Source organism: Topomyia yanbarensis, chromosome 1 (assembly GCF_030247195.1).
Source record: "Topomyia yanbarensis strain Yona2022 chromosome 1, ASM3024719v1, whole genome shotgun sequence".
In the NCBI taxonomy this organism is placed as follows: domain Eukaryota; kingdom Metazoa; phylum Arthropoda; class Insecta; order Diptera; family Culicidae; genus Topomyia; species Topomyia yanbarensis.
Window position 1 is genome coordinate 202404560 of NC_080670.1, and position 26108 is coordinate 202430667.

The following is a 26108-nucleotide window of genomic DNA, read 5'->3' on the forward strand; positions in this document are numbered from 1 at the left end:
CGCTTTTGTTCGACTTCGCCGTAAAAGTGTGCCTCGCAAAGTGGACGCTTCAGTATTGAACTAAAAGTGAAATAAAAAAAATTTAACAAAATTCCTTTTATTGAGTTGACGACAATCATTTGATGTGATAGGTTAAAAAATTGAATCAAAAATAATTTTTAAAATCGACGTTGCAGAACTTCTACACGGTAAACATTTCTCTAGTCTAGTTATGTAAGCTATGCAAGATAGGCTCGAATGGACTATCCAAATCAGTCTGGGATCACAAACATTTGCTTCAAGCTGTTCTGAACCTCTATTCGGCAGTTTTCACGCCGCCACCCGCGCTACGGCATAGTAAGGCAAAACTGGTGTCGAAGGGGGTTTGACTTACTCTTGACGGTCACATCATAAGCATTTCTGCATTAGAATCGGGCAGATAGCCTTTGTTGATTATAAGATTAGGGAGCATGTATAAAGTAATGACCCGGCGCTATTAAGACCGTGGAGGTAATTCGGACTCCCATGATTTCTCAGAAAATCGTAAGACTTTCTGACTGTCGTACATATTCGTGGAACCACTATTTTAAAACATAAATTGGTATTCGTGCCAGTACAGATTCTTGTGCGTCTCATATAAAAGTTACGAAGGAAACGGCGGATTCAACGACAGCGATCTCGATTCCATGAGACGATCGACCGACAACGTCGAAATGTCGAAGAGATGAGCAACGGTAATTGATTTTTGCAAGAGGGAATAAGACACTTACTACCACTGAAATGGATTCTGTCAGTTGCGCAAACATATATCTAATTTCAGCTCAAACATGTTTGTCTGTGGCCTTCGACTGGCATGGTCCATTCTTCGGAAGGCTTCCTGGCTCATTGGTGCTCCTACTTGCGCGTGGATAGATCAATTCGCTAGGGTGGGAGATATGTGGATCCTGCTGGTTGTCGACTCTTTTGACCTTGGGAGTGCAGGACTGACATCTAAGAGATAGATCATTATTCAGAAACAAAAATCAACAGATCAATTTCCTTTTTATATATTCTTTTTTGAGAGTGGCCCAACTGGAGCTGTAGAGCTTGGTACTCGAAAAGGCTACCTGTCAGAACCACTCACTACAATAGTAGACGAAACGGGAAATGTCACCCACTAAAACACTGCCTAACGTCAATCGGACCGTGATTAGGAATGTGTTATTTAGTGTCCGATTCAGACAATGGGGACGTGGATATTTCATGGTCGCGTGGGAACGAGCGTTTATATGTTCGCGCTTGAAACCGCGTTGATCAGATTCACTAAATCATGGGGGCTTTTTTATGTTTGCGAACACTTGGGCGTAGCTGTGCATGGATGATCGCGATTGCATGTTCGCCTTTGTGTATCATTGCGAAGGACTCGGGCGTTTGTATGTTAACATTTTTCATCACGTTTGTATGTCGCATATGCTAGCGTGTATGTAACTCTGCGTGTATAAATCCGATTTTATAGCCAATTGACCATTCGCATATTCGCGAGTGCCTTTGAATGTTCGCGCGGACCGTAAATTTGATACTTAAATTTCAGTGCGCGGTTCAGATACTATAGGAGTTTCCCCATATCACTAGAGCTCCCGGTCATGTCACCATGTAACGTGTTGTGTAATGTATATGAGCGTCATTTTTTTAGTAGATTGGGCCCAACGAAAGGTCTGTACGTAGGCTGTTAAGACAGAGGGTAGCACTTCCCGACGTGACTGATTCAGGATCGCGCGAACAGGGGTGTTTGAAAGTTTTCGCTTGAAACCGCTTTTATAATTGTACAAGCTCTAAAACGTTTACTTAATCACAAGGACGTATTCATGTTTGCGAGATCGCGAGCCTAGGTATGCGAGGATTATCGCGATGGATTCGACCGATTGCATGTTAACATGTTAACGTGGGCTTTTGTATGTCGCATGTTTGTAACTTTGCGTGTCTGAATTCGATCGTATAACCGTGTTGTCATTTGCACATTCGCGTGTATTCCTGAATATTTGCGTGGACCGAACGCTTATTTTAATTTTGAGTGTGCGGCTCAGATGTTACACGATCCGGTACTGGAAGTGTAACCAATTGAAAAGGTCGTAAATTCGGTTAGAAGTATTATTCCTATTTCCTTCAAAGTACAAATTTTGTGAAAATAATAAAAAAATCAGAATCAATCAACTTTTACTCGATATGACCACCTTTTACCTTGACTATGACTTTGCGACGGTCACACACGAATCGCAAGCTGCCCGAATGTGACTGGACGGTATTTTGGCCCACTCTCGAAAAATGGCTTTCTTCAGCGTCTCGAGGCTTTTTCACTTCGGACCTTGCTCACCAAAATGGCCCAGAGGGAATAATTCATTGGATTCGCGTCTGGTGACTATGGGAGCCGTTGTGTGGTCGAAATGAAGTTCGGAACGTTGGTTTCTAGCCACTCTTGGTTCACTGTAAACAACTGTTCGAGGGAGATTGCAACATGCCGTGATTCTGATCGTTATATTGAGTGTACGATTCAGATGTGGAGAATTCATGATCGCGTGGGAACGTGCGTTAGTGTGTTTGCGCTTGAGACCGCATTTATAAAATTGTGCTAACACGTTGACTGCACTACTGGAGTGTTTTTTGATGATTGAGATCGTGTGCATAGATATGCGTGAATGATCGCATATGCTACCTGGGTTGTATTATCGCTGAAGGTAGCGAGCGTTTGTATGTAATTCTTTTATATCGCATTGGCATTTTTTATGTCTCGTATACTAGGGCGGTTGTAACTTCGCGTATACTAATGCGTCCCGACCAGTTGTTTCAACCGTACACTAAGATGCGTGTCATTTTTGGATGTTATAACCAGCGGTTCAATCGCGTGTTAGCTACTGGCGAGAATTTAAAACACCGAAAATCAAACCTTTCTTTAAGAAAAATGGGCATATCTCAAAAGCTTTTCTTGGAACAATTAAGAAATCAATCGAGGCTGTGTAAAATGGGTTTTGTAATACTAATTGTGATGTACAAAAAATTATGCTCTCAAGTAATTTCATCCCAAGATTGTGGCTGTACAGCATAGCAGGATTTTTTAATATTTAGATTTTTCGCAAAATGGCGCACTTTGTGATAGAAAAATGTTAAAAATATAAATATGGTTAAAGTTTTCAGTACACTCAGGGTATACATAATTAACATTACAACAGACGTGAAAATTTGAACATTTATAACTTTTTTGGTGGTATCCAACGGAGAAATCGAAAATGGTGGGCTAAATGAAAAAATCCCTTCCAAACACCTTATGCTATCCCTGGGCTATGATGTCCCAGGAAGAACACATGATCATCACTTAGCGACGGTGATCGAACAACTGCCTCTAGAGAGACATCACATATAACTCTCTCTCTAGAGGCAGTTGTACGATCACTGTCGCCAATGCGATAATCCCAAAAAACAAACGAGAAACAAATATACAACTATCTAATCGCATTAGAGCATGTGCACTGTGCTATTGAAATCTATAATAACTATTTTCGTTCCGGCAGTAGAATGCAACTATTGAAAAATTTATATTGCATTATTCTGACATACACTTCGTCAAAGAGGAGGATTGTTCCCATATGTTCAAATAGTGTCGAAAAATTCGGTTACAATAACCCCATTCCTTCCTTTGTTACCCTAGAATCTAGATCTGCCTTTTCACAAACCACAATGAACACTTACGACAGTCAGTCTCTTACGTTTCCGTGCTGTAAAGAATCTGAACACTACGGAAACCCCTGCACGGGAGCAACCAAGACAACTTTTGCGAGACCAAAGTTGGCTATTTTCAGCAAATTTATTAATAAGAGCAATGAAAGCTGTGAAAGTGAAAGACGGATAGGTATTCCAGAGTGAGTCAGTTGTAAATTTAGAACGGAAAACTCGGACTAAGCAGGTTCATATGGACATAACCGAAAGAAAATGTGAAGAATCTTTTGCCTTCTGCTGGTAGGGGTCTGGCGTACCACCCAAGGTAGACTATAGTAAAGTTGCCGAAAATAGCCAATAAATTGAATCCAGCAGAACTGTGCGATAATTAAGACTGTGCCGGTGATTGAGTGGTAAGCGTGACCGCCACCCATCCCACTTGGACTGGGTTCAATCCCAGCCGAGGTCGTTGAGATTTTTTTAAGGTGAAAAAATTTGTGGTCACGACGTCTTCCTTCGGAAAGTAAAGCCACGAGTTGATGGGTCGATAACTAGTCCCTATACTTAATAACAAATATCCTCCTCTCCTCCCGTGATACTTGTGAAGTGCGCAGTAGTGTATACGGCCTCTAGCAAAATCAAGTATCGGACTAACATTCCTTCCCTTTCCTTCCGTAACCTACGTTCGGGCCTAGTCGGCGCCGATATTGATCAATAAACACTTTAGGATTACCAGGAGTTGCACATTGAAAGAGGTTTCGCTACTCTCAAGCATAATTATCTACTGACTCCCGGTGCAACTTCAGCTAGTCCAGATCGATAACGGAGTTTCCGCCAGGGGTGATCGCTCAAGCTCAGTAGAACTTCGCGATAATTAAAGCATAGTAACAAATATATGGAAGACTCACTGTTCCTTTAAGCTCGAGCATCGAATCGTGTTAAATAATCGAATTAAAAAAGTGTGTTCATAGTAAGAATCCCTAAATCAATACCGAGCCGATAGTCCTAACCTGACCCGCACATTTCCTTATTGACGAGGATAGCAGTGACACGCAGCATCACGAAGCACAGTTTACCAACATTCTTCACGTTCAATAACCGTAGGTACGGCAGAAGCAAAAAAAAAAAAGAAAAGAAACCGCATGCAACCATCAAGGCTATTGAGTCAAAAATCAATAACTCGAGTGTATTTTTGTATCCATTGTGCGGAACAGCTATAAAAGTGCTGCCAGTGCCATGTTGTACGACCGTATTATGGTGCGACAGGGTTAAATGCTCAACCATCGCAACGATACTCTTTTTGGTGAATCAATCACTTGTCCGTCACTGTATTGTTATAGGTAGATTTTTTTTCTGAGCGTCAACCTGAAAATTTGATAACCCAATTAGAGTCCATGATCCAAATTGAAAATTGTCGAATTAAGTTCGAGCTAAGGTTTCGGAAAACTTAACCCGACCCATACCCGAAAATTTCAAATTAGTGACAGATACTATCGTTATGTAACAAACAACGAAGAATCATAATCCATTTGCATTTCGCAGGGGTTGCGTTTTATGCCATCACCTCAAACACGCGCAAAAAGGACGAGTCAGCAACAGCAACCAACCAGGCTGCGGCCTACAAAAAGCCGTACATATTGATGCTGATGGTTGTCGATGATGATGATGATGTCTATATAAATATGTTTGTACAATGTATATCCATCGCCGCTTGTACTGCTTGACGTATGGAAACGTACACATTTTTGCGGGTTGAATAACTCTCGTTGGTCTCGCGATAGTCGTTGTTTTGGTTTGCTTTTTCCCGTTTTTCCATCACCGTCGCCGCATATCGGTTTATTTAGACAGTTGGTGCAGTGGGTACAACGTTTTGGAAAGGTGTTTTGCACTGTTATAACCTATCACTTAGTTCGTCGTTGGTGACAGTGTACCACCACCAGTACCACCGTTTAAAGTCGTAAAATTGATGCATCTCTCAATTTCACATGCATCAAAGTTCAAGTTCGCCAATCTTCGACAGCTTTTATAGGGGGGACGTGTATAAACCTTAACCTCTGTCGGTCTGTCTCTGTAAAGGGAAAGGTGAATCGCAAAAATAAATATGATCTAGCGAAACTTCTTCGCCATCTGGAAACCCAATCAATGGTGAGTAATTTCACGAAGGTATGTGCGCTTGCTGTTGCGAGTTAAAGGCTTAGGGTGGCGCTTAAACTGCCCAGAAAAAAAACAATGAATTTTGAAAAACCTAATCGATGCGCCTCCTGTTTCGATTCAAAGTCTCATTAGAAGTGGTTGGTCCAATCGATCGTGTCTTACTACCAATGTCTTTCAAGTTTTTATAGAATCTTTCGACAATTTGTATGGATAAAAGCCACATTTTCGCCGCTAGGTGGCACTCCAAGTATCAGAACATCGCAAGATTAGCGGTTCTGAAAGATACACGGTTAAATAAAACAACCTGCAGAATAAGTTGTTTTAACTTACTTTTGAGTTATGCGTCGCTTTCGCACTTATTAGTGTTGTCAAAAACAAAAAGAGAAATTCGACTCAGTCGGGGTCTTCCGTGGAGGAAGGTACTTTTGAGTTGTTTGGGTTGAACTCAAAATTAGGTAAATTCAACTTAAGTTTGAGTATAAAAACCCCATCAATGAGTTGTAATTTTTGCCGTGGTTAAATGGAAACTACCTTCAACACGGTTTACCTAATTTTAAGTTCCCCCACGATACCACGAGATTGAGTCAAAGGAACTCAATTTTAGGTAGTTTTTCGTTTCCGTGTAATTTTACTGCTCAAAATTTTGTCGAAAACTACTAATCAATCTAAAATCATCCGGTGAACTAATCAAACTCATAACGAACTAGTGTTTGAATTTAGCTTTGCACAGCCCCTTGTTCAGAAGTCAAGTTCTACAAATTTATTTGTTAGGCATAAAAATGGTTGATTTTAGCTGAAGATACACAAACTTCCAAGACATGGTCGGTTTGGTTCAAAATTGTACCAGATACTGCTGGTGGGAATACGAACAATCTCATTTTTTCTGGTCACTCTACTAACCAATCGAAGGATGCCACTTACGTATCGGTGCACCATATTGAGGGCTCTGTTTGGGAAGCACAGATTTAGGTATGGGAATTTTACATTTTTCCGCAAGCTTTATAATTTAATGATTTTTTTTTTTCAATAGACATCATATTAGAATGAATGTTGGAGTTGGATATTTCCTTATAGATTGGTGGAAATGCGACGGTGATTTAAATATGCCAAAAACAGAAGGACTAACTGGACTAACAAATAAATGAACGCAAACAATTTCGTTGGCCACCCTACTACACATCCACGACTGCCGCGGCACGATTCCCAAAACCAGTTCCTCAATGCAAACATTACTGCCGCTAAGGGAAAGGGGATGGAAAAATCACAAAACCAGCCAACATTCGGTGCCGTTCGGTCGATCGACCGCGACTGAAGCAAGGAATCGCTCGCGAAAAACACGTTCCCGATGATTCCACCTCATCCCCGTCGTCGTCATCATCGTTTCGATTCTCGCGAAAAACTTGTTGCTGCTTGCTCCTAGTCCTCCTGGGTCGTGGATGGATTCGATTCTCCTCTCCGCGCACCCTCACACAGACACGGGCACAGATGAACCAGAGGAGACTGGGTTTCCGAGGACAGATCATTGACTTCTCGGGACGTTCCCGTTCGCCCGTTGTTGCACCTCCCGACGGCGAATACCTAAACCTAAACGCACATGCTGTTGGAATGCTGGAACAACCGGTCGAAGTGTGGTAAGGTACTTGGTGGGGGGCACACATAAGGAGACAGTCGCGACCCACATGTTGTGTTATCCCACTCCCAGCATCAACACGAACGGTGGGTTCAATCTGCGTTCAGCCAGCCGGCTGCAGAATGTAAACATGCAAAAAAAAATAACGACCACAAGAAATTGCATCGCGCATAATGTGGCCGCTCACGGTTCGATCGATCCGGATGTAAACCCAGACGACTGCATACTACTATCGAAAGTCACCGATTGCTAGTTCGATGTTCTACGCCGAAAAAAGAGTCGTTTGCGAACAGTTTCGGTTGTGCTGTGCAGCTAGAGAGGATTGGCTTCCGATACGACCCGATATCGCACAAACTGGTTTCGTGATTTCATCGGTTGGAGTAACAACATGGCACATAGGTTTTTGAAAGGATTAGCCTGTTGGTTAGATTGTACCGATTGGATTATCGGGGGGAAATTGAAACGTCAGCTACGTAGTATGCGGATGATGCGAAATAAGATTTGCTAAATGTAAAGCAGATGAGATATTTAGCAGTGATGGTTTGCAACGTTCGCTTCAAACCATGTCGATTTCGTAACATGGACATAATTATCGATGTCAGAGAAAAAATTAAAGGAAACAAAACTTTAAGAGTAAGCCGAAGCTGCATCAAAAGAGAAAAAAAGGGAACACGTAGTTTTACTCCACTCTTCGTTAAATCTTCATGATAACAATCAGTATAACTCCAACAATATTCTAAATAAGTTGATAAATTTTCATAAAATAGTAAAAAAAATTATGTGGGTTACCAGATAAGTTGGAACGACCGTCACGAAAAGAATAAAGAAAGAAAAAACAAATTGGCTATTGGTTAATTGCAGTGGAGTAAATTGATTTTTGAAAACTGCCCGAACGAAACGAAATTTTCAAAACCCTCAAGCCAATTGACTCAGCTCTGAGTCAATCCTTGGTTCGGCCAATATCTGCTTTAAATTTGAACAAAATCGAACGGAAAAAAATTGTGCCGAAAATCGTGAATAAATTGCCATGAATTCTGGAACATTCACGTTTTTACGTTATGAAAACAGGACCATGACCAAAAATCATGTGTTTCATAATTATGTTCATTTTCCCTTCAGTAACGCCCGCATAACGCTTATATTAGTGGAAATATTTGCTTTTGTTTTGTGAACTTCATTCACGGTTTCCGCTAAGTCATTTCTAATTCGATTTTCTAGACGCGAACTAGTTCACAACTTTATGAACATTATTCACGAAACCAAAGGTTGACTCATGATGTTTTTCATAAATATAGGAACCTTAGTTCACAAAACAAAAATATTCTGGATGGTTTCTTGTGAACTATTTCACGAAATTCGGAATTTTCTCAAGGAATCAATTCAATTCTCGTGAACTAAATCATTATCTCTAATATATTAGTTACGATCCACTATCCGTGCTGGTGAAATAGTTCACAATATCATCAAATATTATTCCCATATTCGTGAACTGGTTCATGATTCCTAACATATTAGTCACGATCCAATATCTTTGCTCGTGAAATAGTTCACGAAATCAAGAAATATTATTCAAGTAATCGTGAACTAGTTCATGATACCTAGTATAATAGTCACAACTTATCATTCATTTTCATGAAATAGTTCACGATATCATTAAATATTATTCATGTATTCGTGAACTCGTTCATGATTCTTAGCACGTGATTTACAATCTATTTTGCGTTCTGGTGATATTTTGAAGATATCCTTAATGATTTACAATTCAATGCAACATGGTAATAAAATTTTCCAGTGAACTATTTCACAAAATTTGGAGTATTATTAACAACCCTGTTTGAATAGCTCCATCGTTATACAAGTGTAAACTAGACTTGCCACCCACTGCTCACGTATGGCAGATGCAGCTATTCGAACAGGGTTGCTATGATTAATTATAAAAACCACTTGTTTTGAAGTCATGCTGCTTCTTTAGTTAATAACTTTTTTCAGTGAATTTTCATAAACTTAAAATATTCCCCGAATGTGCTCAGTAGAAGGATACCTTTAGAAATAGTGTTCTGATTAATTGATTGATGAGGTGATTTTTAAAGAATTTATTTTCAATGTTAACCGATTTTCCATACAAACTTCCATATAAACTTTGAAATTTTTGGAGGGTCCCTAGACACAACCGATCGGTACCAAAATTTGCACAATTACTAAGGGCCATAAAAAGAATCAGTAGAGCCTGGTGGAGCTAGGAGTCAAAAATTGAACCAGTCTATTAGCCACATTACTCTTTATGTCAAATTTGAAAGTAAGCTCTGAAATAAATTATCACGATAACATGAACAGAAATTACGAAAATCGCGACTAAGATCCTGAAATCATGAACACAAATCACACAACTCGTGACAAAAATATGTAAAATCGTGACTAAGATTCTGAGATCATGAACATGTAGAACATGTAGTAGAATGATTCTAAAATATCACGATAACGGGAACAGAAATTACGAAAAAAGGCGACTAAGATCCTGAAATCATGAACTTTAATCCCGCTAGTCTGACAGAAAAATCCGATATTAAACTCATGACTAACAGTAACACGGTAACGTGATGAGAAATCACACGAATCGCGAATATGCTCTTGAAATCATGAACAACGTTTGACTGTCGGTTGTGTATTTCCAGATCATGAACAAGAATCACAACAAAAACTAAACACGTCCAGGGAACAACAACAGTAACCCAACCAAACATTCAGTATATATTCTGGGCGATCTAGTTTTTTGAATACACAATTAGTTTCATGAATACTAGATTTATTATTCATGATTTCAGGAACTTGGTCGCGGTTTTCGTAAATCGTTCAGTTCACGATATCGTGACCTTTTCTTCATGAATTTATGAACAAATTTTTTCCCGTGAAAACGAGTCTAGCTACCAGGCCAGCGAGCTTCAAATTTGTTCGATTTAATTCAAATTTGGCGCACAGTCTCCTGGTGGGACTAGACATTGACGCAGGGGTTGACCGATTGAGTTTTCAAAAATGCGTTTTTTCCGGACGGTCTAGTGACCATCGTCATCCGAGTGACTCTTAGATTGCAATTTACGGTGTCACCTCACGCAAATCGTAAAACATTGGGGAATGCGAGAATCATTTGAAAGGGGGAGGTTCAGTAGATGACGGAAATTGTTGCATGGCATTTTGAAATTCAAACTGGCGAGCACGAGGAAACAAAGCATTAGAAACCTTCATCAATAAAGGTGTCGTTTGAACGGAACTGGTCTGCAGTAGATGACGGAAATTGATGGTTGACGTAATTTTGAAATCCAAGATAGCGGCTGCATCAGATGACGTTTGCGGTTTTCAACTTTGAGCGCACCAGTGAATAATAAAATGCTTTGAAATACAAACAAAGGAATTAAAAAATCGTTAGAAATAAACTAAACGATTTTATTGGTCAATTATCGCTAAGGAAGTGATGGGTGTACTTTAACCTTCCATCTTAAATAACGCCTCAATCTTCCACATGGTCAACTCGTTGCAGCCAACAATTGTGTAGTTGAAAGTAAACATACTCCTCGTACGACGATAGCTGATAACAAAACATTTCGCAACATTATTGAACCATCATACTTCTTCCACACCAATTGTAAAACATATCAACGGTATCGTACCTTATAGCCAGAAATATTTTTAAGTCATCGACAAATAACAGTCTCTCCACGCATTGAAAAGAAAACCACATCATTCATGAACAGGGAAAACAGTAGCGGACCAAGCCTACTACCTCTAGGAACTCCAGAATACTTGGAAAAAAACATTCAGGTGCATTGTCACCAATTTGAACAACGATTTCACGGTGAACAAAGTAGGATAGAAGCTAACGGTAGAATCGGGCAGTGCGTCCAAGTTTATTCAACGTCGTTAATAGTAACTCATGGTTAAGTGTCAAAAGCAGCCTTAAGGTATGTGTAGATCGTGTCCACCATGAGTTTTTTTTTTACATTTTTTCTCTGCAAAACGATATGAAATAGTCAAGGTTCATCTCAACCGCTCGATCGGGGAAGAAACCGTGCTGACAAGCTAATGTAGCGTCGATAAGCTGGCAACAGTACCTCGTTAATTCATTTTTGCATGTATCTTTCATGGAATGTCATTCAGCGCCATCTACATATATTTTGATCCCGAAATATCTTTGGAGCATATGTCGTAGAAAATCGCTAAAACTCATTTTTGGGAGCATTTGTCACGTATTACTATACAGCGCCATCTAGATACAACTGTGAACTGACATAAAAGTAAAGTTTTCAATGTGCGTAAGAAATAAAACTGTCGTTTTGAAATGCCACCAGCAGGTAGCCACTTGCCGCTGGCTGGCGCTACGATCAGTCAGCAAACGCTATGTGGGCGTTGTATGCAAACTTGGATACAATGGTGATCCATGCATGCGAATCTGTATGCGATAGTGATTTTCAACGTATTTTCATTTAAATGTTTACACATGTGTTTCAAGAAAGTTCGTTCTATCTTATATGTTTGTTCTCTGTGTTATAGGTGTCTTCTAAATATATATTGCAAACATCGAAATAGACAACTTTAATGAAGTAAGTTTTTTTTTTCTATAACGTTTCTAACAAAAGGTAGCACTGACCTAAATCAAGTTATCTTGATCAAAACCTAAGTTGCCAAATCAAGAGTGACCCATTCATTTTTTTTCACAGGAATCAAGAGTGACTCATTCATTTTTTTATAAATTTTGCATCATTAATATATAAAGTTACACGGCACCACTACCCGATCAGAAAACCATATCAAGAATATATCAAAATTATTTCTCGATTTGATATTTATATCAAATAACCATATAATTTTGATATATGTCGTTTGGAACGAATTAAAATGAAATTAAAATTATATCATGTTTTGATTCGTCAATAATGATATCAAATAATATATCATATTTATATCAACCATATCGTGTCTTTTCAACATAGTATGTACAATAAAATATTATCTTTCCAAGACAGTTTGGCAGAGCTATAACAATGCCACCAGTGATGGATCCTCCCAAGAACTGGCTCCAAATCGCATTACTAGTGGTCTTGTCTTGTAATATGTTTGAATGTAAATACATAAGAAAATGTACGTTTTGCAAAATTGCTCGCTGAGAATAATGAATTATTTTTCACAAGAAAATATTTGATTTATTAATTAAAAATAATTTTAAAAAATGGATTTTTGTGATATAATTCTGATATTTTCAGATATATTTACTCATTTAGATATAAAATATCTTAAATATCCGTCTGTGTGATATAATTATTTTATCAAACCAAGATCTAACCAACATATTTTATACTAAAATAGATTGAGATATAATATGATATAACCGATACATTTTCTTGGTATAAAAACTTGATATTTTAACAACTATCCAGCTATATTTTATATCAAACTGAGATATATATTTTCCCGTGATATAATATCTAATTTTGATATAATTTTGATGTGAATTTCTGATCGGGTAAGGTCACACATTTAGGCATGTTCATTGTATTTAATGAATCAAAGCAAAAAAAAAATTGTTTGGTGAATTTCTTCGCCGGTTGAATTTCGACCTAGGGTTGCATCACCGATCCAATGTTGACTAGGGTTCGCAGTACCGACCCCTTTTGGCGAGAACCGGTACGACGGTACTGAAGCCCTCAGTACCGGTAAAGTACCGGTACTCGAATATTTTTTAAAGAAATTCGAAAAAAGCTTCAAACTGAAATTGAATGCTCAAACTGATGATCTTATTCTCAGATGATTGATTTATGCTGATCAAAAACATGTTTATGGTTTTTAATTGCTTCGGAATGGCAAGACTTATTTCACAGAAGATATTTTTCGTATAGGGCACCTTCTTTTATTTCGAAATCTAGGCCACTTTGAAATCAATAACTGCTAAGTGGTGCGACTTTCGTCAATTTGAACAGATGATAAATGTATGAAACCCTATTAACAACAGTAAATCAAAGCGAGAATGGCAGTAAATCCGAGCAGGTTAATTGCATTTCCTCTCTTGCTTTTCTGAAAATTGGTTCCGACCTTTCTGTTGTTTGCCTACTATTCTCTAATGCATATCAAGGCTCCTTGCTTTCCTGTAAACTATGGAGTTTTGCTGAATTTTCCGATCACCAATAATTACAAATCGTCCCATTTGAGGCCGTTCACCAAGTCTAAAACTGTTAGGTACTAAATCGCTGTTCGTTCTTTTATAGATAAAGGTTTAAGAGCAAACCAAATACAGACATGACTTAGACCATAGTCTTATTACGCGCCACCCAGTGAATAATGGAAACCAATCAGAATGTCGTTAATAAAACCTTAACTTCTAGAATTATTATCCCATTCATGCCCATGTTGTTTGTGGACAAAAACGTTTTTAAACAGCTGTAACTTTTGATTGAGGCAAAATTTGCTCACAAAAACAAGTAAGGCTAATAAATATGACTATTGCCCTTGATTTGAGTACTAACAGTTACAAGGATCAGCTCTAGAACTGCAGTTATTGCAGTTAGTCTGATTGGATTCCAATGAAGCAGTGCTGCCAGGGAGAGTTAACGTTGACGACGAAAAATTAATTTTTCATATATCTTCGTTATGTTACAATATTATTGAAAACTGATAAAACTTATCAATTTAGATTGCTTTTGGCTTCGTTTTCCACGCAAGTGGAATACTGTAACCCCCTGCAGAGTTAACATATTTGTCATAAAAAATTGTATAGTACCGAAAATACCGGTACTGGCTTTTGTTCAGTACCGGTATTACGGTACCAAAAACGGGTCGGTATTCCCGAGATTTTCTCTGGATCCTTAAAAATCCATCCAACAACAATCCAACAACAATAACGATAGCCAATGCGAGGAAAAAATTCAAATTCGTATGAACGAATGAAAATTGCTCTTTGAGATTGAGAAGTATAGGCAGAGGACAGGGATGCCACTTTGAAAACTATCTGCGAGATAAAAAATGTGAAGTTTACATAACAAAACGATCTGCAATATTTCCATGCAATCCGTTGAAATATCAGGATCTTTACAATGGACGTTTGAAATTCTGCAAACCATGCCAAAAATCTGTTATTCATGAAAAAGTATTCTGTTTCCAAAAACGATTAAATAATTTTGTGATATTACAGGAAAATCTGTGAATGTGGCAACAAGGGTTGGAGGAAATAAAAATTCTCTTTGCCGCTCGAAGGGAGAGCATGATATGTTTGTTGACCAAGCATAAGGTTGGTCAACCGTACGGTGAGTTGTTGAGCTCTCCGATGACTCTCGCGCAACATAAGCAAGCTTTGTTTATGTTGCGCGGTGGTGTCACGAAGCGTAGCTTCACTCTCCCGCAACAAAAAGTCATCAAAATACCGATGAGTTGCGGGTGGATTTAAGAACACGCCTACTACGATGTGTAGATCACCCGCACAAAGAGGAACTTGAAAACGAAAAAGAGAAAGATCTGTGCACCAAGAGATGCACAATTTCGCACGAAGAGTCACCTGGAAGAGCCACTTTTTTGTGCCTCTCCTCACTGGAAAACAGGTAGGAAGGCGAATTAAACTACAAATCAGATAAAGTTTGATTGAAAGAACCTTTTAAATATGTTTTTGGGTTGACTTCTCTGCTTCCGTGCGCGTGGGACCAGATGCACCAAAGAGCCTCTTTATTTCCACTCTTTGATGTGTGCAGCTATGGAGTAGAATGCAGACATGAGAGCGACACACATCGGTGCGAAGAGGTTTATTGATAAAGAGAAGAGCGGTGGTTCGCACGAAAAGTGCAAAGAGCGTTTTTATTCTTCTAAGGTGCATTCCATCCCTGTAGGCAGGTGGCTTTTAGCACTAAATTATGTGTTACGCGCGATCAAATCGGTACTGCTGGAATGGGTGGATTCTTTTCGGTGAAAACTAATTTTAAACGGTGCCTTTAACCAGCCGTTTCAACCCATTAAGGGACTCGGTCGTCCTCAGTGATTTTATGTTAACAACGTCTAGACTACAAGTAGTCACAATTCCAACTGCTTCGTTTCCTTTTTCGTCTTGCTCTTTTTCTTCTCTGTACCTGTTTCTCCGTTGGTAAACTTTCTTTCGACTTTTCACCAACGAAGAGAGAGATACGAATCAATTGAAAATCGCTGAGGATGACTAAACTCCCAAGTAGGCCGAAACGTCTGGTAGAATGCATTCTTTAAAATTAGTTTTCAACGAAAAGCAGCGGTGACTTTGCATTCCAAAATTGCTTATGATAATAATTACACCACAAGAAATGGGTAATATAGTATAATCTGGATTGATATGATAAATGAAAATGAAGATAATCATTTGAATCCAGTTTAAAAAATTTAAAAAAGCCGCTACTCAAAAAATAATAAGCGCAAAAGCATGTAAAACTATAGGAAAATAAGAGGTAAATATTGAGTGAAATGGTGAAATACTGGGATAGAAACAAATGGATAGAAAGAGAATATTTTAAAAACAATGGAAAATATTCGAAATGATTAAAAATTTGAGGAAAAAGATAAACATTAAAAGTAAAAAATGGGAAACTAAAAATATTTAATCACGTTTTCTGCTCAAATTTTTTTATAACTTTGAAACAAATAAAAATTTAAATGAAACAAAATTGGGAGAATTTAGAGAAAAAAACGAAAATGACAGTAAAACTAGAATAAACAAAAAATCTAAATATACTCTTTTTCTTCCTTAGCAAAACATTGGATGAAAACCAATTTTGTGTGTGAAGGGCACAACACCTATAACTAAGTCACGAATTGTGTTTCGATTTCTTCTCATCAGTATCTAACAGCGACTTGACCACCCGATATGTACGTTAAATCTAAAAGTACTTGTGTAAGCGAAGAAAATAAATGTACCAGAGTAAGTGTTGCAACTTTTATGGACTAAAATTGCGTTTAACAGGTTGTATCGCTTATCGTAATAGTTTACCCACAACGCCCTTCAAATTCCTGCAATCGATGAATGAAAGGCCCAACCACAGATAACAAATTAGAACCACGCCCCATGAAGGTGACTCAAACAACCCGACAAAGGTATCGCCACCCTTATACTAGACTACGTTCAACGTACTTTTCTTGGAATCTACTTCCACCAGGCTTCCAATAGACTCAAAACTGCCTAGCGTAATTGCCCATTATGACCATAAATGGATACGTCGGCGGTTTCGAACCCGAACCGAGCATCACCAACCGATCGAACGAGAGTGAGTTTATCTTTCTCTACCCCTCTGCTTGTCTCTTTCTCTCCATCTCCCACTCCCCGACTCGACAATGATCTCGACCACGTTTGGGAAAAAACTTTCATCTGAATGCCTTTTACAGTTCCACATTCGCTGCGGTCTTTTCCTGGTTTGTTGTCCACGTCTAGCCATCATCAGTGCCACACACAGTCTCACCGGAGAGGCTAAGGTTTTTTTCACTATAACTCGAAACCTCCCCTCACGTCCCTCCAGCAACCAACGACTTGGTAGAGATCATATAGCCAAGCGTGACCAACGAGGCAGCGAAAATCATCCGAAACGAACCAGCGGACGGGGAAAAACTAGAAAACTAAACCTAAGTCCAATCTGTCTTTGGATAGTGAAATAAATATCTGCTGACTGCAGGTGAATGGTTAAATGTACTGAGAGGAACTCGAAACAAACTAGATATTATCGATTGGGAATGGTTCAACGCGACACGGTTGTGATGGAATTGGATCGCGTAACTCCCGTTCGTTAGCGCAGAGCTGGATTCAATAATAGATTCAAATCTAGGTGCAGTACCCAAGGTCGTTTCCCCCACCGAATTGATGAGTTTCCTACGCATTAAACGGGATAGAGTCCCTCCTTTTTGTTGAATCAAATTCGTTTGGCGATCGAGTTGCCAACCTCTTACTCACATTATTAATCTAAATTTTGAGAAATGGGATAAATGCTTCGATTGACCAGTGAAACTAGTTGGCGGGAAGACCTCGAATCGGGATAAATCGTGTAGACCTCCTCCTATACACCCATTCGGACGAGGCAGATGTTCTTGTTTTCATCTGGACCGAATCGGGGAATGGCGCACAGCGAAGGCCTCAATTTCAACAACAACAACTCTATATCATTAAGTGCCATTGTAATCGCGCGAGCTACCATCAGGTTGCTCCAACTGAAAAGGCAACCAATCGCTCGGGATAGCTCAATAAAGCGAGCGTTAGCCTAACAACAGCAGCCCCCGAGCGAAGTATCGACCCCTTGCACACGCGGAATGCGGGAAAACTTGATTCTTGATTGACCAGGGATGCCAACCCCTCGATCACGATCAGACAAGTAACTAATCTTCGACACTCTTTACAGTTAGACACGCTGCTGCTGCTGCTGGTCTCAAATTCCAGAAACTGATGGAGCATCTGTCCGCCCCTGTCTCGCCCACATTGAAGAAGTTATGCGCCGCAGATATATGTATGTACATAGGTACAATTAACTGCCAACCGTACCGAAGGAGAGAAACAATCGACACGGAAGAAACTTTCGTAGCCGGTGGCGGCATCCGTGGTCACCGATTTCTTCGGATGGATTTTTACACCACATCACATCGTCGCCGCGGAGAACGTTTTTATCGGTGTCAAGTGTCGGACACCCGCTCGCTTGAGTTTTCAAGTTGCGTGCTCTTTTTTTTTTCTCCATCTGCTTCTTCTTTATATCTCTGTGTGGGGCATGTAACGTTTGAGATAGCTCACACGCATACGTCGCAGTCAGAGTGCAGCGCGGAAGGCGGTCCTGACTGGGGCGGCTTACGACGACTCTTGTGTTCGTTGTCAGTTGCTCAGATTTATCGAAGCAAATCAAAACGGCATCCACTTACCACTAATAAACAGCTCGTGGCCGTTTCACTTCCGACGCGCGCGCGCTCTCGTTCGGCACCCCGGCTCCGGGTTGGTGGTTTGTGCAGCACGAGTTTGTCGCCGCTGGGACACGCGATAAGGAAAATCTGGAAAATAGAAGAACGAAGGTGAGATTGATTGGTTAGATGTCGGTTGCGTTTGTGGTATCTTTGTTGGGCACTCCACGAACGGAATAGTTCGTGTAATGCATGGAAGGACATGAAAACCGGAGTTCAAAACAAGCGAGCGTTGAATCAATTACCGTGATTAGAAGATATCCAGGAACTCCGAATTTGTGTTCACGGCTGTTAATTTTCACGGCCCTAGATAACTTTTGCTGACTGTGAAACGAAAAACAGGTTGAAAAATGGTGTGCCTACTTGGATTGTCCAAACAACTGACTCTACGATTGATTAGAGTCTTCTAATTAGAGTATGGACAACAAGATGTATCCAACAAACGAGCAAAAATGTAACGTGCCCACAATAATTAGCTATTTCCGGGACGAAATATGGCCGGGATTTGTCAGCGCCTACTTTGTGAATTTGTTGAATGTATTCCTATGATATAAGGAAACCAAAGCAAAATCGGAAGATGAAAATGGGTTAGGAAGAAATGCATAGGAGAAAGGAGAAACGACCAGTATAAGAAAAGAAAGATAAAAGAAAGGGAACCCAAAAACAGAACAAGACGAGAAAACGAATATTGGAAAATGGGACAAATAAACTAAAACAAAAACGAAAAACGCTAACAAGAAAAAAAATTCAATGGTTATAACAAAAAGAAGAAGAAAGGAATAAAACAAAAAGAAAAATAAAGCAGAGAATAGGAAAAAGGAACAAGTAGGAAAGCAAGAATTAAATCAACTAAAAATGGAATAAGGGAAATGGCAAAAATGGATAGGAATAAAGAAGAACTGAAAGCTGTAACCTGGTGCGCTTCGCTATACCCATCAGGACTAACTAAACGAAATAGTTTAAATGTATAAAAAATAACCAACATTTTTATTACAAAGAGAAAAAAGGATCGTAGAAAAGCAAAGTCACAAGAAGAACAATAAAAAGCAAAATGTAAAAAAGACATTAAGAGGAAAAATATCAACAAGGAGGTAGGAAAAGACGAAAGAAAATATTGCTAAAGAGGGAAGTAAAGGAGAACATTGAGCCAAGAGGAGGAAAACAAAAATAAAAAAACGAAAAAGTACACGTGCAAAAAAAGATGATAAGGAGTGTAGAAAAAGGAAAGCGAAAGGGAACGAAAACGAGTAAAAGAAACTGGAAATAATGCAAGAAATGATAATATAAAACAGCAAGCAGGAAAAAATAGAGAAGAAACCAGAAATAGGCCAATGAAAAGTGAAAAGAAAAAAGGCAAATAAAAGAAATGAAAAACCGGCAAATATGGACAAAGTATTAGCAGAAATACGGTAGACAAAAACGCAAACTATTGTTCAAAAGAAAAAGTAAGAGAAGAAAAATATAGGATAAAGAAAAGATGAACTATCAATGGAACAAAAAAAAATTAAAAATTAAGAGTGAAAATAAAAAGAATAAGAGCAAATAAAGAAAGAAATAAGAAAAAAATGTAAACATAAGAAAATGAAATAGAAATCAGAAGAAAAAAATCAAAAAAGGACAAAAGAAAAGGGAAAAATAAAAAATAAATCAGAAGAATGGCAAAAAGAAGAAGCAACAAAAAACGGTCAAAGAAAATCGAAAGCAACAACCATAAAAGAAGAAAAGAAAAGTTAAACAAAATAAAAATGCACACTAAGAAAAAGTAACAGGAGTAAGGAAAAAGAAAACGAAAAAAGGAAACTGGAAATAATGAGAGATCAAAATATAAAACAAAAAATTTAAAGCAGAAACAAGGAATCGACCAAGGAAAAGGTGGAAAAGAAAAAAAAGGCACATAAGGGAACGAAATGGACAAAAATATTCACAAATGAACAAAGAATTAATAGGAATATAGAAGAGGAAAAAACAAGCTTTCAAAAAAGATAAAAAGACATAAAAATGAGAAAATAAAATAGAAACCAGAACAAAAAAAATAACAAGGAAGTGAAAAATTGAAAATAAATGAGAAGGGCAAAAGGAAAAAGAAAAAATCGAAAAAGAGACAGAGGAAAAAAAATGGAAAGGGGTGAACAAAAAATTGAAATGGAAAAATGCGAAAAGAAAACCAGACCTAGACAAAATAAATAAAACAGAAACTATAGGAGAAAGGAGGGGCGACAAATCGGTTGCCTTGTACGCATTTACGCTGGCATTTATGTTAATTTTTCTTTTACTGTTCGAAGTTTCTTATTGCTTTTTTAAAATTCTTTTTCCATTTCTATATTTTGTTTTGCATTTTTTTGCTTTATGTTTATTCCATTTTTCCTCCGTCTTCATAACATTTTTTTCGATTTTATTATTTTAACGTTATGATTATTTGCCTCTTTTTCGAGGATGGACAGAGCCAGACAGATCCCCCTCCCTCAGCCAGATGTACTGGTTTTTGGGTAGTGTACTTTGGACCCAAACCGGCAAACAGAATAACTGTTGCGCGGGACCAGACAAACGCGCATCTATGTGACTGTCCTGAAACAGGCTAACACCACCATCAATAGTGCAGTAGTCTCCTTAGGATAGAGTATCGCGTCTACATTCCATCTCACGATGTGGAGATAGACGGTGTGGTAAGTGATGCGATTTCTACTGTTGATGTTCTGATTTGGGACGGAGTTGACCGCTTTAAGCATCGCGAGCTTCAAATAGTTAAGACGCTGGGGTGCAATCAATTCGCTTGGAAACTATAGGAATAGACTATTTGTAAGAGTCCTAGGTCGCTACAGTTAGATTGCAAGTGGAAGGTGCTATCTGATCTCCACCACCACCGGATCGGGATTGAAGACCATCGGAAAAAATCAATATCTCGTATGACCTCACACGGAGCCCGACCCGACAATATACAAACGGCTTTTCAAACCTTTATGGAGTAAAGTACACACGAGGAAAAATCTCTCACCTATAAAGCATCCGACGAAAATTACGAAAAATACGAGAAAATCTAAGAAAAGGGCGAAAACAAGGGTTTGTCGACTGTCTTGCGATAAAAATATCGATGGACATTCTTTGGACTTTAGAGCACAACTCGATGCATGACACAATACTGACGGAAGCCAGGAATATCTATATCGCTGGATGTTTAATTTCGCAAAGCAGATCTACTCTCACCTTGCTGAGACACAGAAATAGAATCAAATTCAATTTGCCGGAAAATCTGACTGATTCTGCGAGAAGGCACTTGTTAATTTGCTAGGAAGCAAGTGAGGGCCATCGCTATTCCAGACAAGGAAAATAAGCCTCCGATCACAAATCGTATCGGCCGATTAGAATATTGTCTTCAATGGCTGGTATAAAATGAACAGTTTGCTTTTAGTCATGGTCTCGTCACCGTAGATCATATTGTAGCGGTACGCCCGATTTGTGGCAGTTTTACTTTAGACCGATAAAACCGGCACGTGAGGATCTGGTCATTGTACGTGAAGAACGTGGTCTGAGAACTGATAAAGTCACCAATTTGTATAAACTGACAGTTTACACTACTTTCTAAAGCTCACAGCTCCTTCAATAATACTGCTAGCGAGATCGCACTGCACCAGCTTTCACGATGGGGATCGAAGCCGCCTGCAGTCCCACAATTAGATCGATTTTCGGCGAAGGTTTGCAATTTCCTATTATATTGGGGCTGCTGTATTTTCTACACCATTCTAAAGGTTGAATCCGAAAGTGTTGCTTCGCCGAAATCCGTTTGTGGTGGAAGAGAACCATCCGAGCGATTCAATCGCTCGATGACGAGAGACATTACTTTCGTACGCTGGAATGCACCTATGTATTAGCAGGTAAGTGGGTGCTTGAATTATAAAATGGACTACACATCAAAGAGTTTTGACTTCTTCCCGCCAGGAATTGAAACTCGAGCTGAAAACCCATTGTTGCGGATTCTTTTCCGCTTCTACCAAATCATGATCATTCTACAGTATCTCTTATGCGCGGATCGGATCTATATCGAACTGGTCACGGATAATTTTTCGACGGACCTTGCTCGCAGCGGTCATTACCATCATCAACAACTACATGATGCCGTTTTGGGCCGCGCTGAAAAACATTGCCACCGATTTGGTCGACATTTTCGATCAAGTCGATCGAGAGATTGAAGAAGCGGTCAACAAAGATCAACGGCTGAAGAAGGGAAACCCAAGTGAACTGGAAGTGTTCAAAGAACTGAAGTTCCTAGTCGTTCTGAAGCGAGAATTGTGTGTGTGTCTTCGCTGCAAGACACAGCGACTCGTTGGCTCAGTTGAATACCGTGAAACCGTTCTTCAAATGGATCTTCTTGTGTCTTGTTCTACGGTCAACTGGTGACGATAGCGCCCTTGTTGTTCTACATGAAAATACGGGGCATCAATACTGAGACTGTAGTTCTGGTTACTTACACGTCCAGCGTTTCGTTCGGTTGCTACTGGTTCTGTCTGCTGGCGGATGATATGAATAATCAGTCTGTCGTCTCCGAGTCGGATGCAGTTGTGAGCCGCTCCTTAAATCCGGAACAGATGCTCCTTCTGCAATCGTTTAAGTTTTTTTGTTGTGACAACAAACAAAATTACTACTGCAGCTAGCTTCTGGTCAGATAATTCATAAAATTGAAACCAATTCATGCAGGTATCGAAATTATGGATCGATTCTCACGAGAGGTGTCGTTCGTACATGCAAACTATTCTAGTGAACTTAGCAACGCTAAATCTCTGAAAATAGAGATTTTTTATAACATTTATCTGTCAGTGTCATTCCAATCGAGCACGAGACCTGTGAAATGCCTGTAAATCGAGGAAAATCTCTTCGAATCCTTCCCCATCGATGGAAGCCATTGACAGTTCTCGTGTTCGATTAGAGCAGGGATGCCAGGTCATATTTCTTGAAATCTGTTCGCAGCCCTTGTTAAAATCGGTGCAATCTGTGTTAAGAAAAACGTACAAATTTGTCTCAAAACAAGGAGTGGCGACCTTTTTTTTAGTTTTTGCTCGAGGCCAAAAATTAAGCGCGAGATCAAAACTTGAGAAATCTGTGCTAGCTTGTGCATTATAACAGTGCAAATCTGTGCATTAAAACAGAAAACTGAGGAAATGTATGCAGTTTTCAAAATCTGTGTCTCTGGCATCCCTGGATTAGAGTGACACAATGTACCAAAATACTAGTCACAGTGAAAAAATTTAATGTACCCAACAAGGACAAAGTTAGGTTAAGCAACAAAGGATTAATCATCACAGATTTCAGAGACTTCCCGTCTAGTCAAACGATCAATTCGACTGTATTGCCAGACACCAAAAAATTAAAACAGTCATTCAAGATAATGATTGTCCAACACTTTATTGGAATATGCATTGTACAAAAAAACCGACACATACACCAAATATGCTCGTCATTCCTTCCAGTGAGATCATCTACCGGTTTCTTGTTATTCAACTGGAGCATTATCTCACAGATTTATTTTCAATCCAACTGCTCGTTGCAAAGAAAAACATACACATCTGTCTTGTCAGAGAAAAAAAAACAACAAAAAACACAGAAGGATTCAAAAGAATTCCAAGTTTCATACTGCTGGTCTCTTCCTGCATAAGTTCGTTCCTCGTCCCGATCAGTGTGAAACAATTACGTATCTATATATTTTGAATGTCTGTCTTCTTTGCGTCTCGTTTCACGAACTTCACAGTCTTGGACTTGAAGGCGACCTTCTGATGGTGATGAAAAGGCTAAACAGGAGATGCCAGTCAATGCAGCATTATTTAATATTTCTTTGCAACTTCGCATTTTTTTGTGTCGGTAGGGGTACGAGTCACTATTTCGGATCAGCCTGTGAACAATGTTATGAATTTTTTTGGTGCACCTTAATATTTCGATTTAGTCAGTTCCGCTTCAATCATTTCGTAAGTTGATGATTCTTAACCAAAAATTGTTTCAATTTCACTACACACACAACTTAAGCCTGGATCTAGGCTTCCTGGATACAAAAATCGCTTGAAAAGAGACTACAATGTGAAAACTGGACAAAGAAATAGCCGACTTTCAAAAGGTAGTTTTCTTATCCGATTTTTACTATGAAAGTTGCACGCAAGTTTGCACGGAACTACTCAGTAAAAATACTGTACTATCCATGATAGCATAGTTGTCCCGTTTTCTATGGGATTTCCTATCTTTATGGGACCGATATGCGACCATAGTTAAAATAGTTTCTTTATTTCTGAGAGGCCTGAAAAACTCAACGGGAGTGATGCTCAAATTGAGACTCTTCTCCTGCAGGTACAAAGCCTTCTCATTGTTTAAAATGTCAACAGGGAATGTTTCCAACCTAAATAAAAAAAACTATATTGAAAGTATTTACCAAGCACTTTGAAGCATTTAAAACTATACTTTTACTTTTTAACCAAATTGGCGAAAGTATCCTAATCACTTTGTAGGAACTCTGCGCCTTAGTATATAAATAAATGGGATAGGCCCCAAGTGGCTTCCCTGTGGAACAAACGGATGTAGTTGCAAATGCCGAAGAAACAGTGTCCCCAGTGTCTGGACGCTCGTTGGCACGGTTCGTCAGGTCAGTCCGTAACCAATCGAGAAGAGGTCCATCCGTGGAAGCCGATCTTGTCAAGCTTGGTAACAGCAACAACTGCGATGATTGATTGTGTCAAATGAAGCAGTTCAGTTGAGCGTAGATCGCATCAACCTGGAACCTCTGTTGCATAGAATTAATTACATGGGAGGTGTAAGAACGCGGATTAGTACTGCTGGAGCAATTTGGGAAGAATCCGGTTTAAACTTCAGCTATTTTGTTGAGATAGTTATGTGAAATAAAAAAGATACCGATCAGCTCGAACTATTTAGAAGTAGCACACAAAGTAGGAATCTTACGATAGTTTCGAGCTTCGTATTTGAATAACGAAGACGCGTTTCGAAGAATTTTGAAAAAGTCCAAATCGCAATCCTCGTTGGGCTTTCCTTAATTATGGCTCAATCAGTTACGAATGGTTGTAGCTCAGGCAAACTCAGTAGAATCATATACTTGGGAAAAAATAAGTACGCTCTTAGAACAGTGGCGTGATGCGAAATTCGGTCTAAAGAGTGGTTTTTCCTTGTATCAAAAGACTTTTTGTAGGTATTCAGTTTTGTAAATTCAATGTCCCTTGAAAATGTTTAACTACTCTTTCCGCAGGTTCAAATTGCCTGCCAAATAAGGTATTTCAGTGCAAATCTCGAAATTTTCGTTTTTTCCTGAGCACATTATTTACTTTAGACTAATTTATTCTGGGATAAAACTGATGTCGTGGTATTTGTTGGAATTCAGCTTTTGCGTATATAACGTAGGACGTATGCTTTTTCAAACGAGTTTTTTTACGCATCTCTAATCGACTCACTTCCATCTTGGTTGCAGCAAAACACCCAATTACGCATTCCACAGGATGTAAACTATATACTAGTGTAGCACAAAATAGCCACTTTTTCAGAACAAAGGTTTAGCTATGCAAGGAGTATGTTGCGAACAATCAGAAATGAAGAATAGAAAATACTTTTCTTGATCTATAGCATTTCGCACTATCATAACTGTTGGTCCATATTACGTGTTATCATTCGGTGACTTCCAACCCAACAAATACATCGTAGAGTTAAAATAACGAAATCTAGACTAGCTTTTCTAGGCAATACTTCCACGGCAGGCTGTTCA

At 39.0% G+C, this 26108-nt stretch overlaps 1 protein-coding gene across 6 annotated transcripts in view; it reads right to left on the bottom strand.

The window, feature by feature from the left end:
• Positions 1-26108, bottom strand: part of LOC131688505 (protein FAM107B) — a 122904-nt gene that overhangs the window by 41626 nt on the left and 55170 nt on the right. For all 6 annotated transcript variants that reach the window (XM_058972846.1, XM_058972837.1, XM_058972827.1 and 3 more), the window contains one exon: positions 18332-18457. The gene's annotated coding sequence lies outside the window, so the exon portion shown is untranslated. The remainder of the gene's footprint in view (positions 1-18331; positions 18458-26108) is intronic.